Source organism: Myotis daubentonii, chromosome 11 (assembly GCF_963259705.1).
Source record: "Myotis daubentonii chromosome 11, mMyoDau2.1, whole genome shotgun sequence".
NCBI lineage: Eukaryota > Metazoa > Chordata > Mammalia > Chiroptera > Vespertilionidae > Myotis > Myotis daubentonii.
In genome coordinates, this window is record NC_081850.1 from 25,101,177 (window position 1) to 25,115,025 (window position 13,849).

Below are 13,849 nucleotides of genomic sequence, written 5' to 3' on the forward strand. Positions count from 1 at the left end.
GTCTATCCACATGGTGCCTACCATTATCTACTAGAGAACCCCATAGAGATGCTAAAGAAAAGCTGATGTGTTTGCCCCCGGTCCTGTCTGCTGTTAGGCGTACAGCCTCCCAGATGTAGCTCTCCACGCTTCTCCACTAGTTTCCCACGAATGGGATTTCTGGGAGCCATTCGTGCTGTTCCGCTGAGGTTTCCAGCACTGCCTTCTGGGTACAAGGCCTAGTGCCTTTGCAGGTACTTTTGCAGCAGGTCGAGCTAAGTGATCAGTTCTAGCCAGTGAGTTGTGAGAACAGCCTTTAGTTGCTGGTTCTGGACACTCCAGGCTCTCTTTATATTTACAAAGCAATGAGCCATGTTCACGATGGCAGTTTCCTTACCCGGGGCTCCTGCTTGAGGCGCCACAGAACAGGCCCTGCAGTGGATGTGAGAACAAGGAGGGGGAAAGGCTCCCTTACTCTCAGCCGCTAAGACGTCAGCATCGCGACGTAGCATAACCTAGCCTGACAGATGCAGTGTGGGAGGCGATGTAGGGGGTGTAATGATTGGGGCATTTCATAGTATTGAATCCTGTGCAGAGAAAGCTATTTCCTTTACAGCTCTCTTCCATCATTCAGATGAGCAGAGAAGAAGCCCTGATCAGAGGCTGCTATGTCTTTAACAGCTCTCCTACTGTTACCCACTTTCCTTTGCACGGAGAGTAGAACTTGGACTCGAGTACGGGCTAGATTTTAATTCTGTTGTTTTGTTTTCAGATTTTATTTTATTGTGTCGTCTTTTTATGGAATGGGATACTGTGTTTTTCAAAAAAACATATAGGGTGTTATAAAAATTTTTTCAGAAATACATTTAAATAAAATAATATAACTAATATTTCACAGTGCTTACTATGTGACAGGCCTCCGTTAAGTTTTTGGCATGGAATAACCTGTTCAATCCTCATACAATCCTATGAAGTAGGTCCTATTATCTCCACTTTACAGATGAGAAAACTGAGGCACAGAGATTAAATAAGCAGCCCAAGTTCCCCCAGTTAATACATAACAAAGCCAAAATTAGAATCCAGAAGGCCTGTTTCCACAATTTATACTCTGTGAGTTGACTAAAACATACTTTCCTTTTTATGCTGTTGGTGTGTGCCCAGAGCAAAAATCATGAAGGTGGCACGCAAATGATGCTACTTTAGGAAACTGCTTGTCAGCCAAGAGATGTGGCTGCCCCCTGCCTCAGAGTGATTCTTACCGATTCACCTGTATTCCTGTTCAAGCCAGGGAGTGCTCTGCCCTGGTTCCCACACAGAATCCCTGGGCTCAGGCCCTCAGCACAATGTTCTTCTATGTGACTGTGGAAGGAAAGCGGATTTGCGAGAGTTTGAAGCAGTGGTTCTCAACCTTCTGGCCCTTTAAATACAGTTCCTCAGGTTGTGACCCAACCATAAAATTATTTTCGTTGCTACTTCATAACTGTAATGTTGCTACTGTTATGAATCGTAATGTAAATATCTGATATGCAGGGTGGTCTTAGGCGACCCCTGTGAAAGGGTCGTTCGACCACCAAAAGGGTCGCAATCCACAGGTTGAGAACCGCTGGTTTGAAGGAAGACAGAAGGGACCATAGAGAATTAGAGGGGAGGGGATGAGTGGCCATTTGTGTCTGAGGCTTTTAGACTTCCTTCCAGAAGTACTGGAGCTGCTGGCTCCCACTCAACAGATGGGTGAGGGTCTTGCCACCCCACATACAGTGCCAGCTAGCCCCAACTGTTCCCAGATCCTCCTTGTTCAAAAGGCTTAAAGGAGACACCCGATAATAATTCATTGATTAGAAATATATTTTCTGTAACTTTTCTATTAAGCCATTCAATCCTGGGAATAACTTTAACAGACTAATTTTTAGAACGAGGAAATGTATTAAAAATTTCCCCTTGGAACGTATTCAGTGTGGAATGCTCCAGTTTCTTTGTGTGGTGGGTTGCTAATGTTACTGGAAGGTTTTCTTCTTGTGGCTTTAAGACCTACATATTTTTCGGGGGGGGGGGGGAGGGTAGCTTTAGCTATCAGTGGGTTTGAAAAGGGGCCTGTCCTCAGTTCAGGCTACCTTACTCTGACTTCTTCTAATAGGAGAAACAAGCTCTCTCATTCTCCCCAGTCCTCAGGCCATTTTGTTCTTGCCATGTTTTTTTATGGCCCCGCTGCCTGAGACGTGGAAATAAGGCTAGTGGTGGAGAAACCACAAAAGAGGCTCAGAGTCATATGTCACTCCATGCAGCATACTTGGTGGTGGCGGTTGGGGGGGGTGGGAAATCTGTATTCATCATTGGTTAAAAGTAGGAAGCGTGAGTCAACAGACTCGTTTCCCTCGGTCTTATTACTTCGATTGCCATTTCCTGGACAGTAACTCGCGAATCCGACCTCATACGGAGTCACCAGTCAGCCAAGAAGACCACGCCGGTTTCATGTTCAGGCACTTTGTTGTCCTTCCTCTAAATAATTAGAGCTTTCTGAACCGGTGATCCTCTTTCCCAGTATGAAGAAAATGTACATAGTTAGGCAATAGATGGCAGTGTTTCCACAAATTATAATATTGCCATAGCCCTTCAGGGAAGCCAAGTGCTCAGCTGTCCTGTGGCTCGCCGTGATCGTATAGTGGTTAGTACTCTGCGTTGTGGCCGCAGCAACCTCGGTTCGAATCCGAGTCACGGCAGGAGGGGAGGAGGCTTTTGGAAGAGAACAAACGCCTGCAAACAGGATTTTGCAGCGAGACATCAGATAATGAAAATCCATAAAAGAGAAGCTGCTACAAATATTTTAGATGTTAGAGAGATGACATACACAGAGTGGCCCTATTAATGCGCTAATCCGGTGGCCAGCGTGTTGTGTGGGGGTTTTTTATTTGCGTGGACGGATAATATGATAAAACTGGAGTGCAGTGGGCATGTAATTATTATTAATTACAGCTACTTACGCCCTGCTTTGAGCGACTCGTCAGGTCTGCTTGCTTTTGAGCCCTGCCAGGGCGGTACAGTAATAACAACCCTGAATTATTTGGAAAGATGTCAGCAGTCCGTGTGGAAATCCTGTTTAACCAGGCATGAATTGTTGTTAGGAGGGTTTTTTTCCAGGATGACAGAGAGAAAATGAACTGTCCCTTATCAGTAATTGCAGGAAACATTTTGTTTCTATGATATGAACTGGCTGTAATTTCACTTTCCTGCATCATTGGATAATGTAAGAAGCCAGTTGTTGCTCAAAACGAAATTCTCTGAAGTGGGCATTTGGGTCTGATAAAGGGCATATTCTAAGTAGACAATGGGGCTCGGGCAATAAATTATGTCCATATATGGTGAAACTCTTAAAATGACATTTTCCAAAAGACTGGGGTTCGTATTATAAATGGCTAAATGTTGAATTAATGTGAGTAACATGGCTTTAATGGGCCTTTCTCCAGGACTTAGAAACATGAACAATATAGCCTGAAAATGTAAAATATAAGTGTGTTATAATGAGGTTTACTGCTCTGAAATTATTGCCCGCCATGTTCAATAAGGGATCACGAGAATTTCCATTTTAATGCCTCTTGTCCCTGTTTCATGGATGGCCTAGCAAAAACTTGTGTTTGTTATTTATGGAATACTAAAAACAATTTTAAATAAAAATTTATGTGCAGAGGGTAGACACAGAATCTACTAAGTTCCTTCGGTGTCAGTGAATTCCTAGAAACAGTATTCTAGAAAAACTGAAATATAGATTGCCCACCTCGTCCAAAAAACAAAACAGTTTCTGTTTGCCTATGGCCCTGAAAGATCAGCCTCAGAATATCATAAAGTGGAAAGGACATATTTCTTGTCTTCTCCAAGACTGACTTTCAAGACCATTTTTTACTCTGAGTCTCTTCTTCCCTTGGCTTATGCCCTCATCCCTCCCTGCCACAGTCCACGCCCCCCCCCCCGCCCCCCCAATTCTGCCTCCCTTATGCAAAGGGCCTATTGTGGGCTTTGCCTCAAGACTGCAAGGCCTTTTTATCTGGCTGGTGCTAATAGTACTTCTAAGAAGACCACTGAATTGCAGTTGTTCTTTACTGAAAATCAGCTTACACAGTAAGCCCACCCAAGGTTATTTTTATTTTATTAGGAGACTTAAAATGCAAAGAATTGATCATTTGAGGAAGAAAATCATGTCAGTCAGAACTTAGTGTTTGCAAGTGACAGAAATATAACATGTCCTGAGTTAGAGACATGTACCCAGACATGTGTTCAAGGGGGCTTCAGAAATAATTGGTGTGGCTCAGTTGGTTAAGCATCATCTCATGTACCAAGAGCTCACTGGTTAGATTCCAGGTCAGGGCATATGTTCAGGTTGCTGGCTTGATCCCTGGGGGGAGGGGTATGGGAGGCAGCTGATCGATGATTGATGTTTTTCTCTCTCTTTCCTTCTCCCTTCCTCTCTCTCTCAAAAAAAAAACAACAAAAAAAAAACAAAAAAAAAAAAACAAAAACAAAAACAAATCAATGAAGACATATAAAAAGAATTGGAACTAGGTTATTAAAGATGACCAGGCCACACTCTATATCTCATCCCCCATTTCTTTCCGGAAGTTACCTTTCTTCTCTCAAACTAACTTCTATGTGACAGAAAACATGGCAGCCAGAACGGATTCCTGCTCTTTATATCTTAGCTGTTGCTGTGTCCTGCAGGAGAGCCCCTTAGAAATATGTCAGAATATGATAATTAATTGGGACACAGCCTGGAGCTTAGGGACAGAGCAACTGCTTGAACAAAGAGAGCCCTTCATCTTCTCTCTCCTCTGTCTTTGCCAAAGGGGTTCTTCTTGCCCTGGATGACTGCACTCCCAGCCGGGAGAGAGTGAAAACTCATCTGACTTTGCTCACAAAGACCCACTAGAACTTGGGCAAGTTATCTAAGCTCTCAGAGAAAACAGGAGGAGAGAGTTAAAGCAAAAAATAAAAGAATAATATGCAAGTAAACAAAGAACACCTAATCTAGAGGCACATAATGGAAATACAACACTGGCATCTAGCAGAGATGCAACAAATAATATTGATTCCCATTATTCCATAGTGTCTGCATAGTGTCCTCATCCTCCACCCAGCCTCCATTGGTAGAGGCACTAGAGTAAGGTTTCTATTAGGAAAAGGGTTCCTCGCCATGGGTTCCAGAAGTTAAAGATGTGGTAGAGTAGACTCTACACCAGGGAGAGCACAAGTCAGAACTCACTAAATGTCCAGGTCCTTATCCAGGTTTGCTATCCTGGCTTACTCCCCTTCACGTGGTTACCATGACCAAGAGTCATATAAATCAGAGGTTGTTTTCATTGACTGAAAGTTTGTTGACACTGGATGTCCTATCTGTTTTCTTGCTGATGTTAAAATATATTGATTTTTTTGTTCTAAAACCAACTCTATATCAAGTTGGTGCTCAGAAGTGTTAGAACATTTATCAGAAGAAATGAATTTTAATTACATTAAGTTTGAGATCATTTCTGCTGTTAACCTTTTAAAAAGCCTTTCACAACCATCTCAACAGACTCCACTGTGTCCATTCGGATCGTCTACATGCTGTCCCAAAGCCAATACATGCTGATGGGAATCAGAGTGACTCTGCTATAATCTTTCAAAAACCGCCTCTCTAAAATGTCAGGTATCAAGCGTTTCAGGGCAGAGGTGAGCCACGCACACACCAGATTCCCTGACAGCTTTTTAGCATTGATGCTGAAATGTTGGAGTACGAACTGGATCCTTATTTTGATCACATGGCTTTGACAGCTATACTTGTCATTAGTCAATGGCATTGTTATCCCCTACATTTGTTCATGCAAATAGTGAAATCATTTGCTCATTGACAAATCAGTAGCCTGCTTTTCTTTTTTCTTTTTGGGGGAAGTCAACTTAAAGAGCAAGCGAAGTCTTAATTCTCTGTATAACCTATTACCTATGTCCCTCAGGTTGGTATTGCCGCAGTGGTCTATTAGTGTCTGCTCAAGCAAAAAAAACTTCACCTATGTGACTGTAATTGAGTAGCTGCATTAACAATTCAGAAGTATACATGCTTGCTTTATAAGCTTATGGCTTTAGCGGAATGCTTCTTTCTTGCTCTCTTCAATATAGTAGAACAGAGTAACTAATCTCCTGCATTAACCTGTTGAGCTGAAGAGAGTTCATATTCAAGTATTTTTATAGCTATATTTCAGTGAGTTTTAAATAAAAGAAATTAACATTTATTTTTCTGACCAGGTCATAAACTAAGGAGCCTAAAGTAAATTAATAATGAGTACTTTATTTCTTAAAAATCAACATCTATCCATCCCCTAATGATAAAGATTATAGTTTAAGTTTGTTTTCTTTGTGCAATAAAAATATACTAATGCGTAGAAAGGATGTGTTAGTACTGAATCTGAATGGATGGAGCTCCCTCTCAGGGAGCAATGCTGGGCAGAAGGGATGGGTGGCGTGTTGCTGCAGGCCCCCTAGTCCAGTTCATTGGAGTAGCAGTGTCCCCAGGAGTGGCAGCTGGTGGTGACTTTGCAGAAAGAGCGCTTATCCACTGACAGCTGCTGCAGCGTCATTCGCAGGATCTAAGCATTGAGAGATGATGTGTGGGCTGTTTCTTCTCTCTGTAGCTCAGCCAACAGCAGCATGAGACACTATGGCACTACCTATTCCAAGGTACTGTTACCTACCTCAGTCACGCCACCCTGAAAGGCTGAAGATCGGTGGCAAGGCCTGGAAACACAGGCCTTCCAAAGAGGTAACTGGCAGAGGGAAATTCCCACAAAAGCTGAACCAGAGAGAAAGGTTTCCCTAACAGCTCGGATTCAAATTCCAACTCTGCCGCTTCTGACAGCTTGACTTTGGACTTGACCTCTTTGTGCTTTGGGTCATTAGCCAAACAGGGAGGACATGAGGGTTAGATAAGGTGATGTATATCTAGTGAGTCCCGATGACCGTGGCAGTGCTCCCCTCCCTTCTGTCTTTTCCCAGAAGCATGATCTTTGCTCTCTGCTATTTGTGTGGACTTCCCAGCATCCAAAAGTCAACCAAAGGGGAAAAACACACAACACGCCTTGGAGTCAGCCTCTGGTCGGCAGCAGCTTTAACACACTGTGTCTTCCCCTAAGCGCTGCCATTTCGGGTCATGTTGCCACCAGAAAGGGGACTCTTATTTTCCAGCTTGTTTGATAATGAGCAGAGAGCTAGGCAGGGGGGGGTCACTGTCAAATGGACTGAAGAGAAACATAAATTGCCACTAGATGGCACTGCTTGTTATTGTTCGTCAAAGACAAGGAACTTTTTTTTTTCTTTCCCTGTTTTTTTTGTTTTCTTTTTTTCTCTCCACGGGTTCCTGGCCCAGGATACCAGCAACTGGGATCCTCATCATCCCCGACTCTTCCGTTCTCTGAAGGGAGGTTCTGTATTCACCATGTTATCACCTACAAGCTGGGGCATTACCGCAATAGAGGTCTTTATTCAGAGGTGACTTTAAAAGAATATATTGTATGTGGATGCCAACGTTCAAAGGCTCCAAAGCAGAAAATTTTCTTTTTAAAGGAAGTATGATGAATGAAGCCACGTAAATCTCTGTAGATTTATGCAGAGGCTGGAGTCCTTTCAGAAATCACAGCATACAAATCAAAGGAGCGGGTTTTTCTACATCCTCTTTCACTTTCTCTTATTCTCATTTCCACACCATCTCATCATTTTCTTCCTTTCTTCTCTTTCACAGTTTCTTGAATACGTTTATCCCAATGTCCAAAACAGGAGGACAGTTGATCAGAAATCCTAATTACAGCTGGTTCAAGCTCCAACCAACTATGGCCATTTCTCTTCATTCTTTCCCCAAGAGAACTGAAGACAGGGTTGGGCTGTTGCAATGAACTCACACACCTCACAGACTGCTTATAAAACCTGAGCAAATTCTGAAACTCCACGTAGTGCAGTATCAGTTAAGAGTCTTACTTAAAGAAAGCCGAATTTTTCCTGGCCAGGTTTGGCTCAGTGATTAGAGTGTCGGCCCTCGGACTAAAGGGTCATGGGTTCGATTTTGGTCAAGGGCACATACCATAGTTGCAGGTTCGATCCTTGCCCAGTCGGGGCATGTGCAGGAGGCAACCAATCTATATGTCTCTCTCACATTGATGTTTCTCTCTCTGTCTATTCTTTCTAAAAGTCAATGACCCCCAAGAAAATTATCCTTGGGTGAAGATGAACAAAAAAATAAAACCAAATTTAAAAATCATGTAGATCTCTACTGAAGGTTTTCTAGAAGAGGTGGTGCGGGGATTTTAGAGACTGCCTTACATCAAAATATATCCAAAAATCTGCTTCAGACATATCTGTCTCCTTCAAATTTCCCACTTATACCAGCTTCTAACTGGGCCCCCTACTCGCCTCCAGGTTCTCCAACTATCCACCCTTCTCTTCGTCTACGTCCTGTTCACACGCTTTGTCCCATCCACAAACATGGGCCCTCTACTCTCTGTCATGCTGGGCGTCCCCTCTGCCCCTGACAGGGGTCTCCTCCAATACCATGTTGTCTAGTGTCTTGAGTGTAGTCTGGTGATTAAGCATGTGAGCTCTTAAGCCAGATTCCTGTGTTAAATTCCAGCTCCACTGATTACTTGCTAGGTGACCTGGGCAAGTTACTAAGCGTCTCTGGGCCTCAGTTTATTCCTATACAAAATGTGGGTGATAACGGTATCTACCCCAAAGGGTTGCTGTGAGTACTGCATGAGCTGGTCTAGGTAAAGCTCTCTGTTCAGAGAAAGTACTATATAAGTATTCACTGTGACTACTATTATTACTGTAATTGCTATCATTATCACTATTATCACATGCCAGGTGTAATGGTAGGGAAAGAGAACACGCGTATATAAAATAGACAACAGCTTAGTCTTCATGGAGTTTTCGGGCTCATGGAAGAAACAGAAGGCAGCTGGCACCTGCAATTCAGCGTGGGAAGAGCCTGAAAAGGGAAGCCACAGGTATGGGAAGGGTACACACAGATCTTTAGCCCCTAGTGGGCAGTCTAGAGAAAGCTTCCCTTTGGCACTGAGACCCCAAAGGGACTGAGGAGTAGTCAGCACAGAGATGCACTCATCTCTCATGGCTTTTGTGGGAAGGACGCAGCAGAAGGGAGGGAGCCTTGTTCTCCTTTCCCCTGGGTCTCAGCCTGGCTCCAGTGCAGTGAGGCCTGAAGGAAACACAGTACCATGTTGCAACTTGAGGGTTTTACATCTTCAGGAGCTGTAAGAGGCTCCCATGACAAGGCACATCTCAGAGAAAACAGGTACAAATGTATTTCCTTCTGATTGTCCTCCTGGGCACTCCCTGAAATACCCAGCCATCCCTTCGGCTGGAGGGAGGGTGAAGGAGAGGGCAGACTTTCCATGACATCTGGTAGCTTGATGAACCAGCTGGGACAGAAAATATAGAGATCTGTCTTCATTGGGAACGTTTTTCTTTTTCCTGCTTGTAAGGCATGAAAGACCCAGCTTTATCCGTTAGCAAACATATACTAAATGCTCGCACTACAAAATATGGAGATGCAATCAGGAAGACAAAGAAAGCTATCATGAGCTTACAATCTAAAGGAAAAAATAAACAAGCATAAATTCAGTTATAATACAGCAAAATGTGTCATTATAAAGTCTCAGGAGAGCACAGAACTGGGTAGAGAAACTATAAAGACACACCAACTTAGATCTGGTCCATGAAGATTACAGTAGCAGAAGGGAGTAGGGATACAGAATGAAGCTGGGAACAGGAAAGTCATTAGCAAGATTATCAAACTACGAGTAGAAGATCTTTTTTTCTTTAAGCCAAAAATTGTCATCCTATATAATAAAAGGCTAATATGCAAATCGACTGAACGGCGGAATGACGGGTAGCTATGGTGCTCACTGACCACCAGGGGGCAGATGCTCAATGCAGAAGATGCCCCCTGGTGGTCAGTGCGCTCTCACAGGGGGAGCACCACTCAGCCACAAGCTGGGCTGATAGCTGGCGAATGCAGCAGTGGTGGTGGGAGCCTCTCCCATGGGCCTAAGCTGTCAGTCGGACACCCCCTGAGGGCTCCTGGATTGCTAAAGTGTGCAGCTAGACTGAGGGAACCACCGCCCCCTCCCCCCCAGTGCACCAATGTCATGCACAGAGGCCTCTAGTCTAAATATAAGACTCTTGCCCTGGCCAGTGGCTCAGTTGTTGGAGTGTCATCCTGTACACCAAAAAAGAGTTTGAGGGTTCTATGCTCAGTCAGGGCATATACCTAGTACAGGTTTGAACCCTGGTCTGGGCATGTAGGGAAGACAACCTATCGATGTTTCTCTCACTTCGATCTCTCTCTCTCTCTCTCTCTCTCTCTCTCTCTCTCTCTCTAAAAATTAATAAAAATATATCCTCCGATGAGGATTAAAAGAAAATCTTAAGACTCTCCCTGAGTCACAATTAAGGAGGAGCTGGGAACACTCACAGACAGGATCACTTCCTCATTCTTCCAGATAGTATCACCTCCATTTCCCCAGGGAAGAAAGGCAAAGGGAAAAGAAAGGGGGCGGGTGAAAACTGATGGGAGAGATAAAGAAAAGAAAGGGCTTGTACCTATAAAGAAAGATGGCTGCCACCAAATTCTCCAAGAAGTCTCATTTTTCTTTCTTTAACCAAAAAGAAGCCACAGGTGAAGTCCCCTCTAGAGAATCAACTGAGATGCAAAGGCTGAGCATCTTTCTAAATGAATGAAATTAGACCTCCGCAGTGAAGTAGCTCATGGTCCAGTAAGACAGCCTGCCAGGTAAACCAATATTCTAGTCCCACACAATACGCTTTTGATTAACTATGCCAATCCTACCATTTGAAGTAAAACAAATGCCTGGGGATTAGGTGGCCGCAGGGAAGCTTTATGAATATGAAAAAAGGATGTAGCAATGTCTGAAATTTCAATCACACTGAGATTCAGATGCACAGAGAAAATATAATCTCTTTATATTGTTTATGTTCAACCCAGTTTTTCTTACAAGCCCCACCTTATGGATGAACAGGCAAAACATCACTAAACACCCAATTCAGTTTAGATTTTAGTCCAGTCCCAAAGTGTAAATATCCCCTGTAAGTAAAACTCAGTTTTTTGAATAGTGGTTTAGTATTAATTATTTCTACCCTCTTTCCCCAAATTCTCTACAAGAGGGACTCAGGTGTGCACTCAGGCAGGCAGCAGGGCTCACGTGACTTTGTTGGGGCAGAGTGAGGGGTCGTAGACCACAGAGTGCCCCTGTGTGTCCTCTCTTCCTGCTGGTACAAATATTGAAGGCAGTGCTGGCGACCCTGGCTTTGGCTTCTCTCACCCTGGTCAGGGCCAATGGCCCTGGCTGACTCAGCCTCATCCTGGCTCTCTGAGATGCTAAGGATCCCCATAAGCTCTGCCACATGACTGATCTGGCCACTGACTCCCAATCCATCTGATTTTTGAGTGCTATATGGGTGTAGGTGTCATCATGCCACATAGGAACATAGGGTGGAGCAGTAAAACAAATTCTAATCACTCCGTCTGTCCACACTACAGGCTAACCCGCAGATCTCCTAGGTAGGGCCTAGGGGATTTGAGCACTCCTTATCTACCCAATTTTCCTCCTCCTGCTCTGGCCAAAGGCTCATGAAAAATAAAGGAAAAATGGGGACAGATCTGATGAATTCCACCTCCACCTTCTCTCTCCCTCATTGTCGCCCCCATGCTACAGGCACAGGACACAGCGGGCTTCCCTTCACAACTTCTCCCTACCTACACATTCCTTATATAAATTCTATCCATGCCCTAACTGGTTTGGCTCAGTGGATAGAGCGTCGGCCTGTGGACTCAAGGGTCCCAGGTTTGATTCCGGTCAAGGGCATGTATCTTGGTTGGGGGCACATCCCCAGTGGGGAGTGTGCAGAGGCAGCTGATTGATGTTTCTAACTCTCTATCCCTCTCCCTTCCTCTCTGTAAAAAATCAATAAAATATATTTAAAAAAAATTCTATCCAGATCCCCAAACTTAACTCCCATTGATGTCAACTTGGAGCTGAAGAAATTTAAAAACCCTTTTCTTCTCCTCCCACCTATCTCGTGCTTGTTATCTCGCTCAAGATGTCAAGGATCCGCCCTGGGATCTCTGCTTCTGAGTCAACAAGCCCCGTGGCTCAGGTCTCTGAGATGCAGCAAAGCAACGACTCAATAAGGAAATTAAATTTATGCCTTTAATATCTACAATGAGCATGTCAGTTTTAAGGTGATAGAACTGTATTTCCTTGTCTTCTAATTGGGTAGTCCAAGGAATGTTGCTTTGCCGGTTGCCTCTGGGTAAACTGTGGCAAGAGTTTCAAGATCAAATAAGTTTAGGGAATGCCGAGTTAAACAGCGTTCAATAGGTTTATTTACTGTGAAACCATCAGAGCCTGTGATATCCTAATATGTTCTGTGAATTCTCTTGTGCTGTTTCCCAATCTCATTTGCCCATAGAACACTTTCTAAACATATTCTGGGAACAGCGTTCTACGGAATACGGGGATGAACGAGGCTGGAAATACCATGTCCCCAGAACCAGCATATACCTCCACGCCGCCATCCCACCTTCACGGAGTGAACGAAGCCGAGTGTTCAAGCAAAAGTGTTTCTATATCTGCTTTGCTTCCTAACTGGGCCCTTTCTTTACTCCCTCAGACCCTGTGCTTATTTTTTTTTCCTTATTTTTATTTGGGGTGGGGGGAACACAGCTGTGACATCAGTGTCATGAGCATAGAGTACCTGGGAGTTAGTCAGTTGTAGACACTAGAAGTTAAAAGTGTTTACCACAAAGCAAGCCAGCGTAACCCCCTGTGACACTGACGGATAAAAGGGCCTATTTCCCAGGCTGCTCTGGGAATTGTCCAGACGAGATGCGTGCCTGCCCGAGTTGTCCCCGTGAAGGATGGGAAATGGATGGTGGCTCATGGTGAAGGAATGCGAAATAAAGATCTTATGACTTTCAACATAAAAATGCACATGGTGTGAGATCACTGCACCGCTCCCCACCATCAGAAAGAATGCAAGTGTTGCCTGCGTGGCCTGACCAACAGACACAGAACCCGAGTAGACAGAAAATCGGGATCGCTAGGAAAGTCCTGGCAAAAATGTTTTGTAGGGAACATAATGATCTTAAAATAGGTTCCCTAAAAGGGGCACCGCCTAGGAAAAATAATTGAATCCCAAGGGATATAGATGAGTTTCTAGGGAGGACAATGATGGATGAGAGGAAATGGCAGGAGAAAACCGTGGACGGCCAGGATAATGGGCCCAGTGACCCTTTTACCTCCCTCCAGCGTTTCTTCTGTCCCTGTGTAAACAGAGAAGAGGCCCGACTCGACATATAAAGTAAAAGCAGGAGAAAAATTGATATTTCATGTGCAGCCACATGTGGGCTGAAAGTATAACTCATAAAAAAAATCAGTCCCATTGTACACATGTTCATGCAAGAGGGATTGATTTACACGAGAAGCTTTAGCATGAGCAAATGCCCTGGCACAGAGGGAAAGAGCAGGGAATTCCAGGGTTCCAGAAGAGTCGCTGTTCCCGGCCACTCTGTACTTTCATGTGGAGGAGCAATAAAGCCTCCTTAAGAATGAATTAGGAGAATACTCTTTGCCCCCAACCCCATTGCCACGCCAGACCCCTCAGATGTCCTCAAAACAAAGCATGATGTATGCATTATTTTCTAAGTCAATCAATCACAAGTACTGAGAGTGGTAGCACTCTTTGAATTAAATTGTAATATTGTCATTGGCTTGTGGGCATACATGTTCCTCAGGAAGGAGTCAATAGAGATAAGAATGGTAAT

At 44.0% G+C, this 13,849-nt stretch overlaps 1 non-coding gene across 1 annotated transcript; it reads left to right on the forward strand.

Annotated features, from left to right (window-relative positions):
• The first annotated feature begins 2,624 nt into the window (after positions 1 to 2,624).
• TRNAH-GUG (transfer RNA histidin (anticodon GUG)) lies at positions 2,625 to 2,696 on the forward strand. Its single transcript has one exon. It is a non-coding gene; the product is annotated as a tRNA-His (tRNA).
• Positions 2,697 to 13,849: the final 11,153 nt, after the last annotated feature.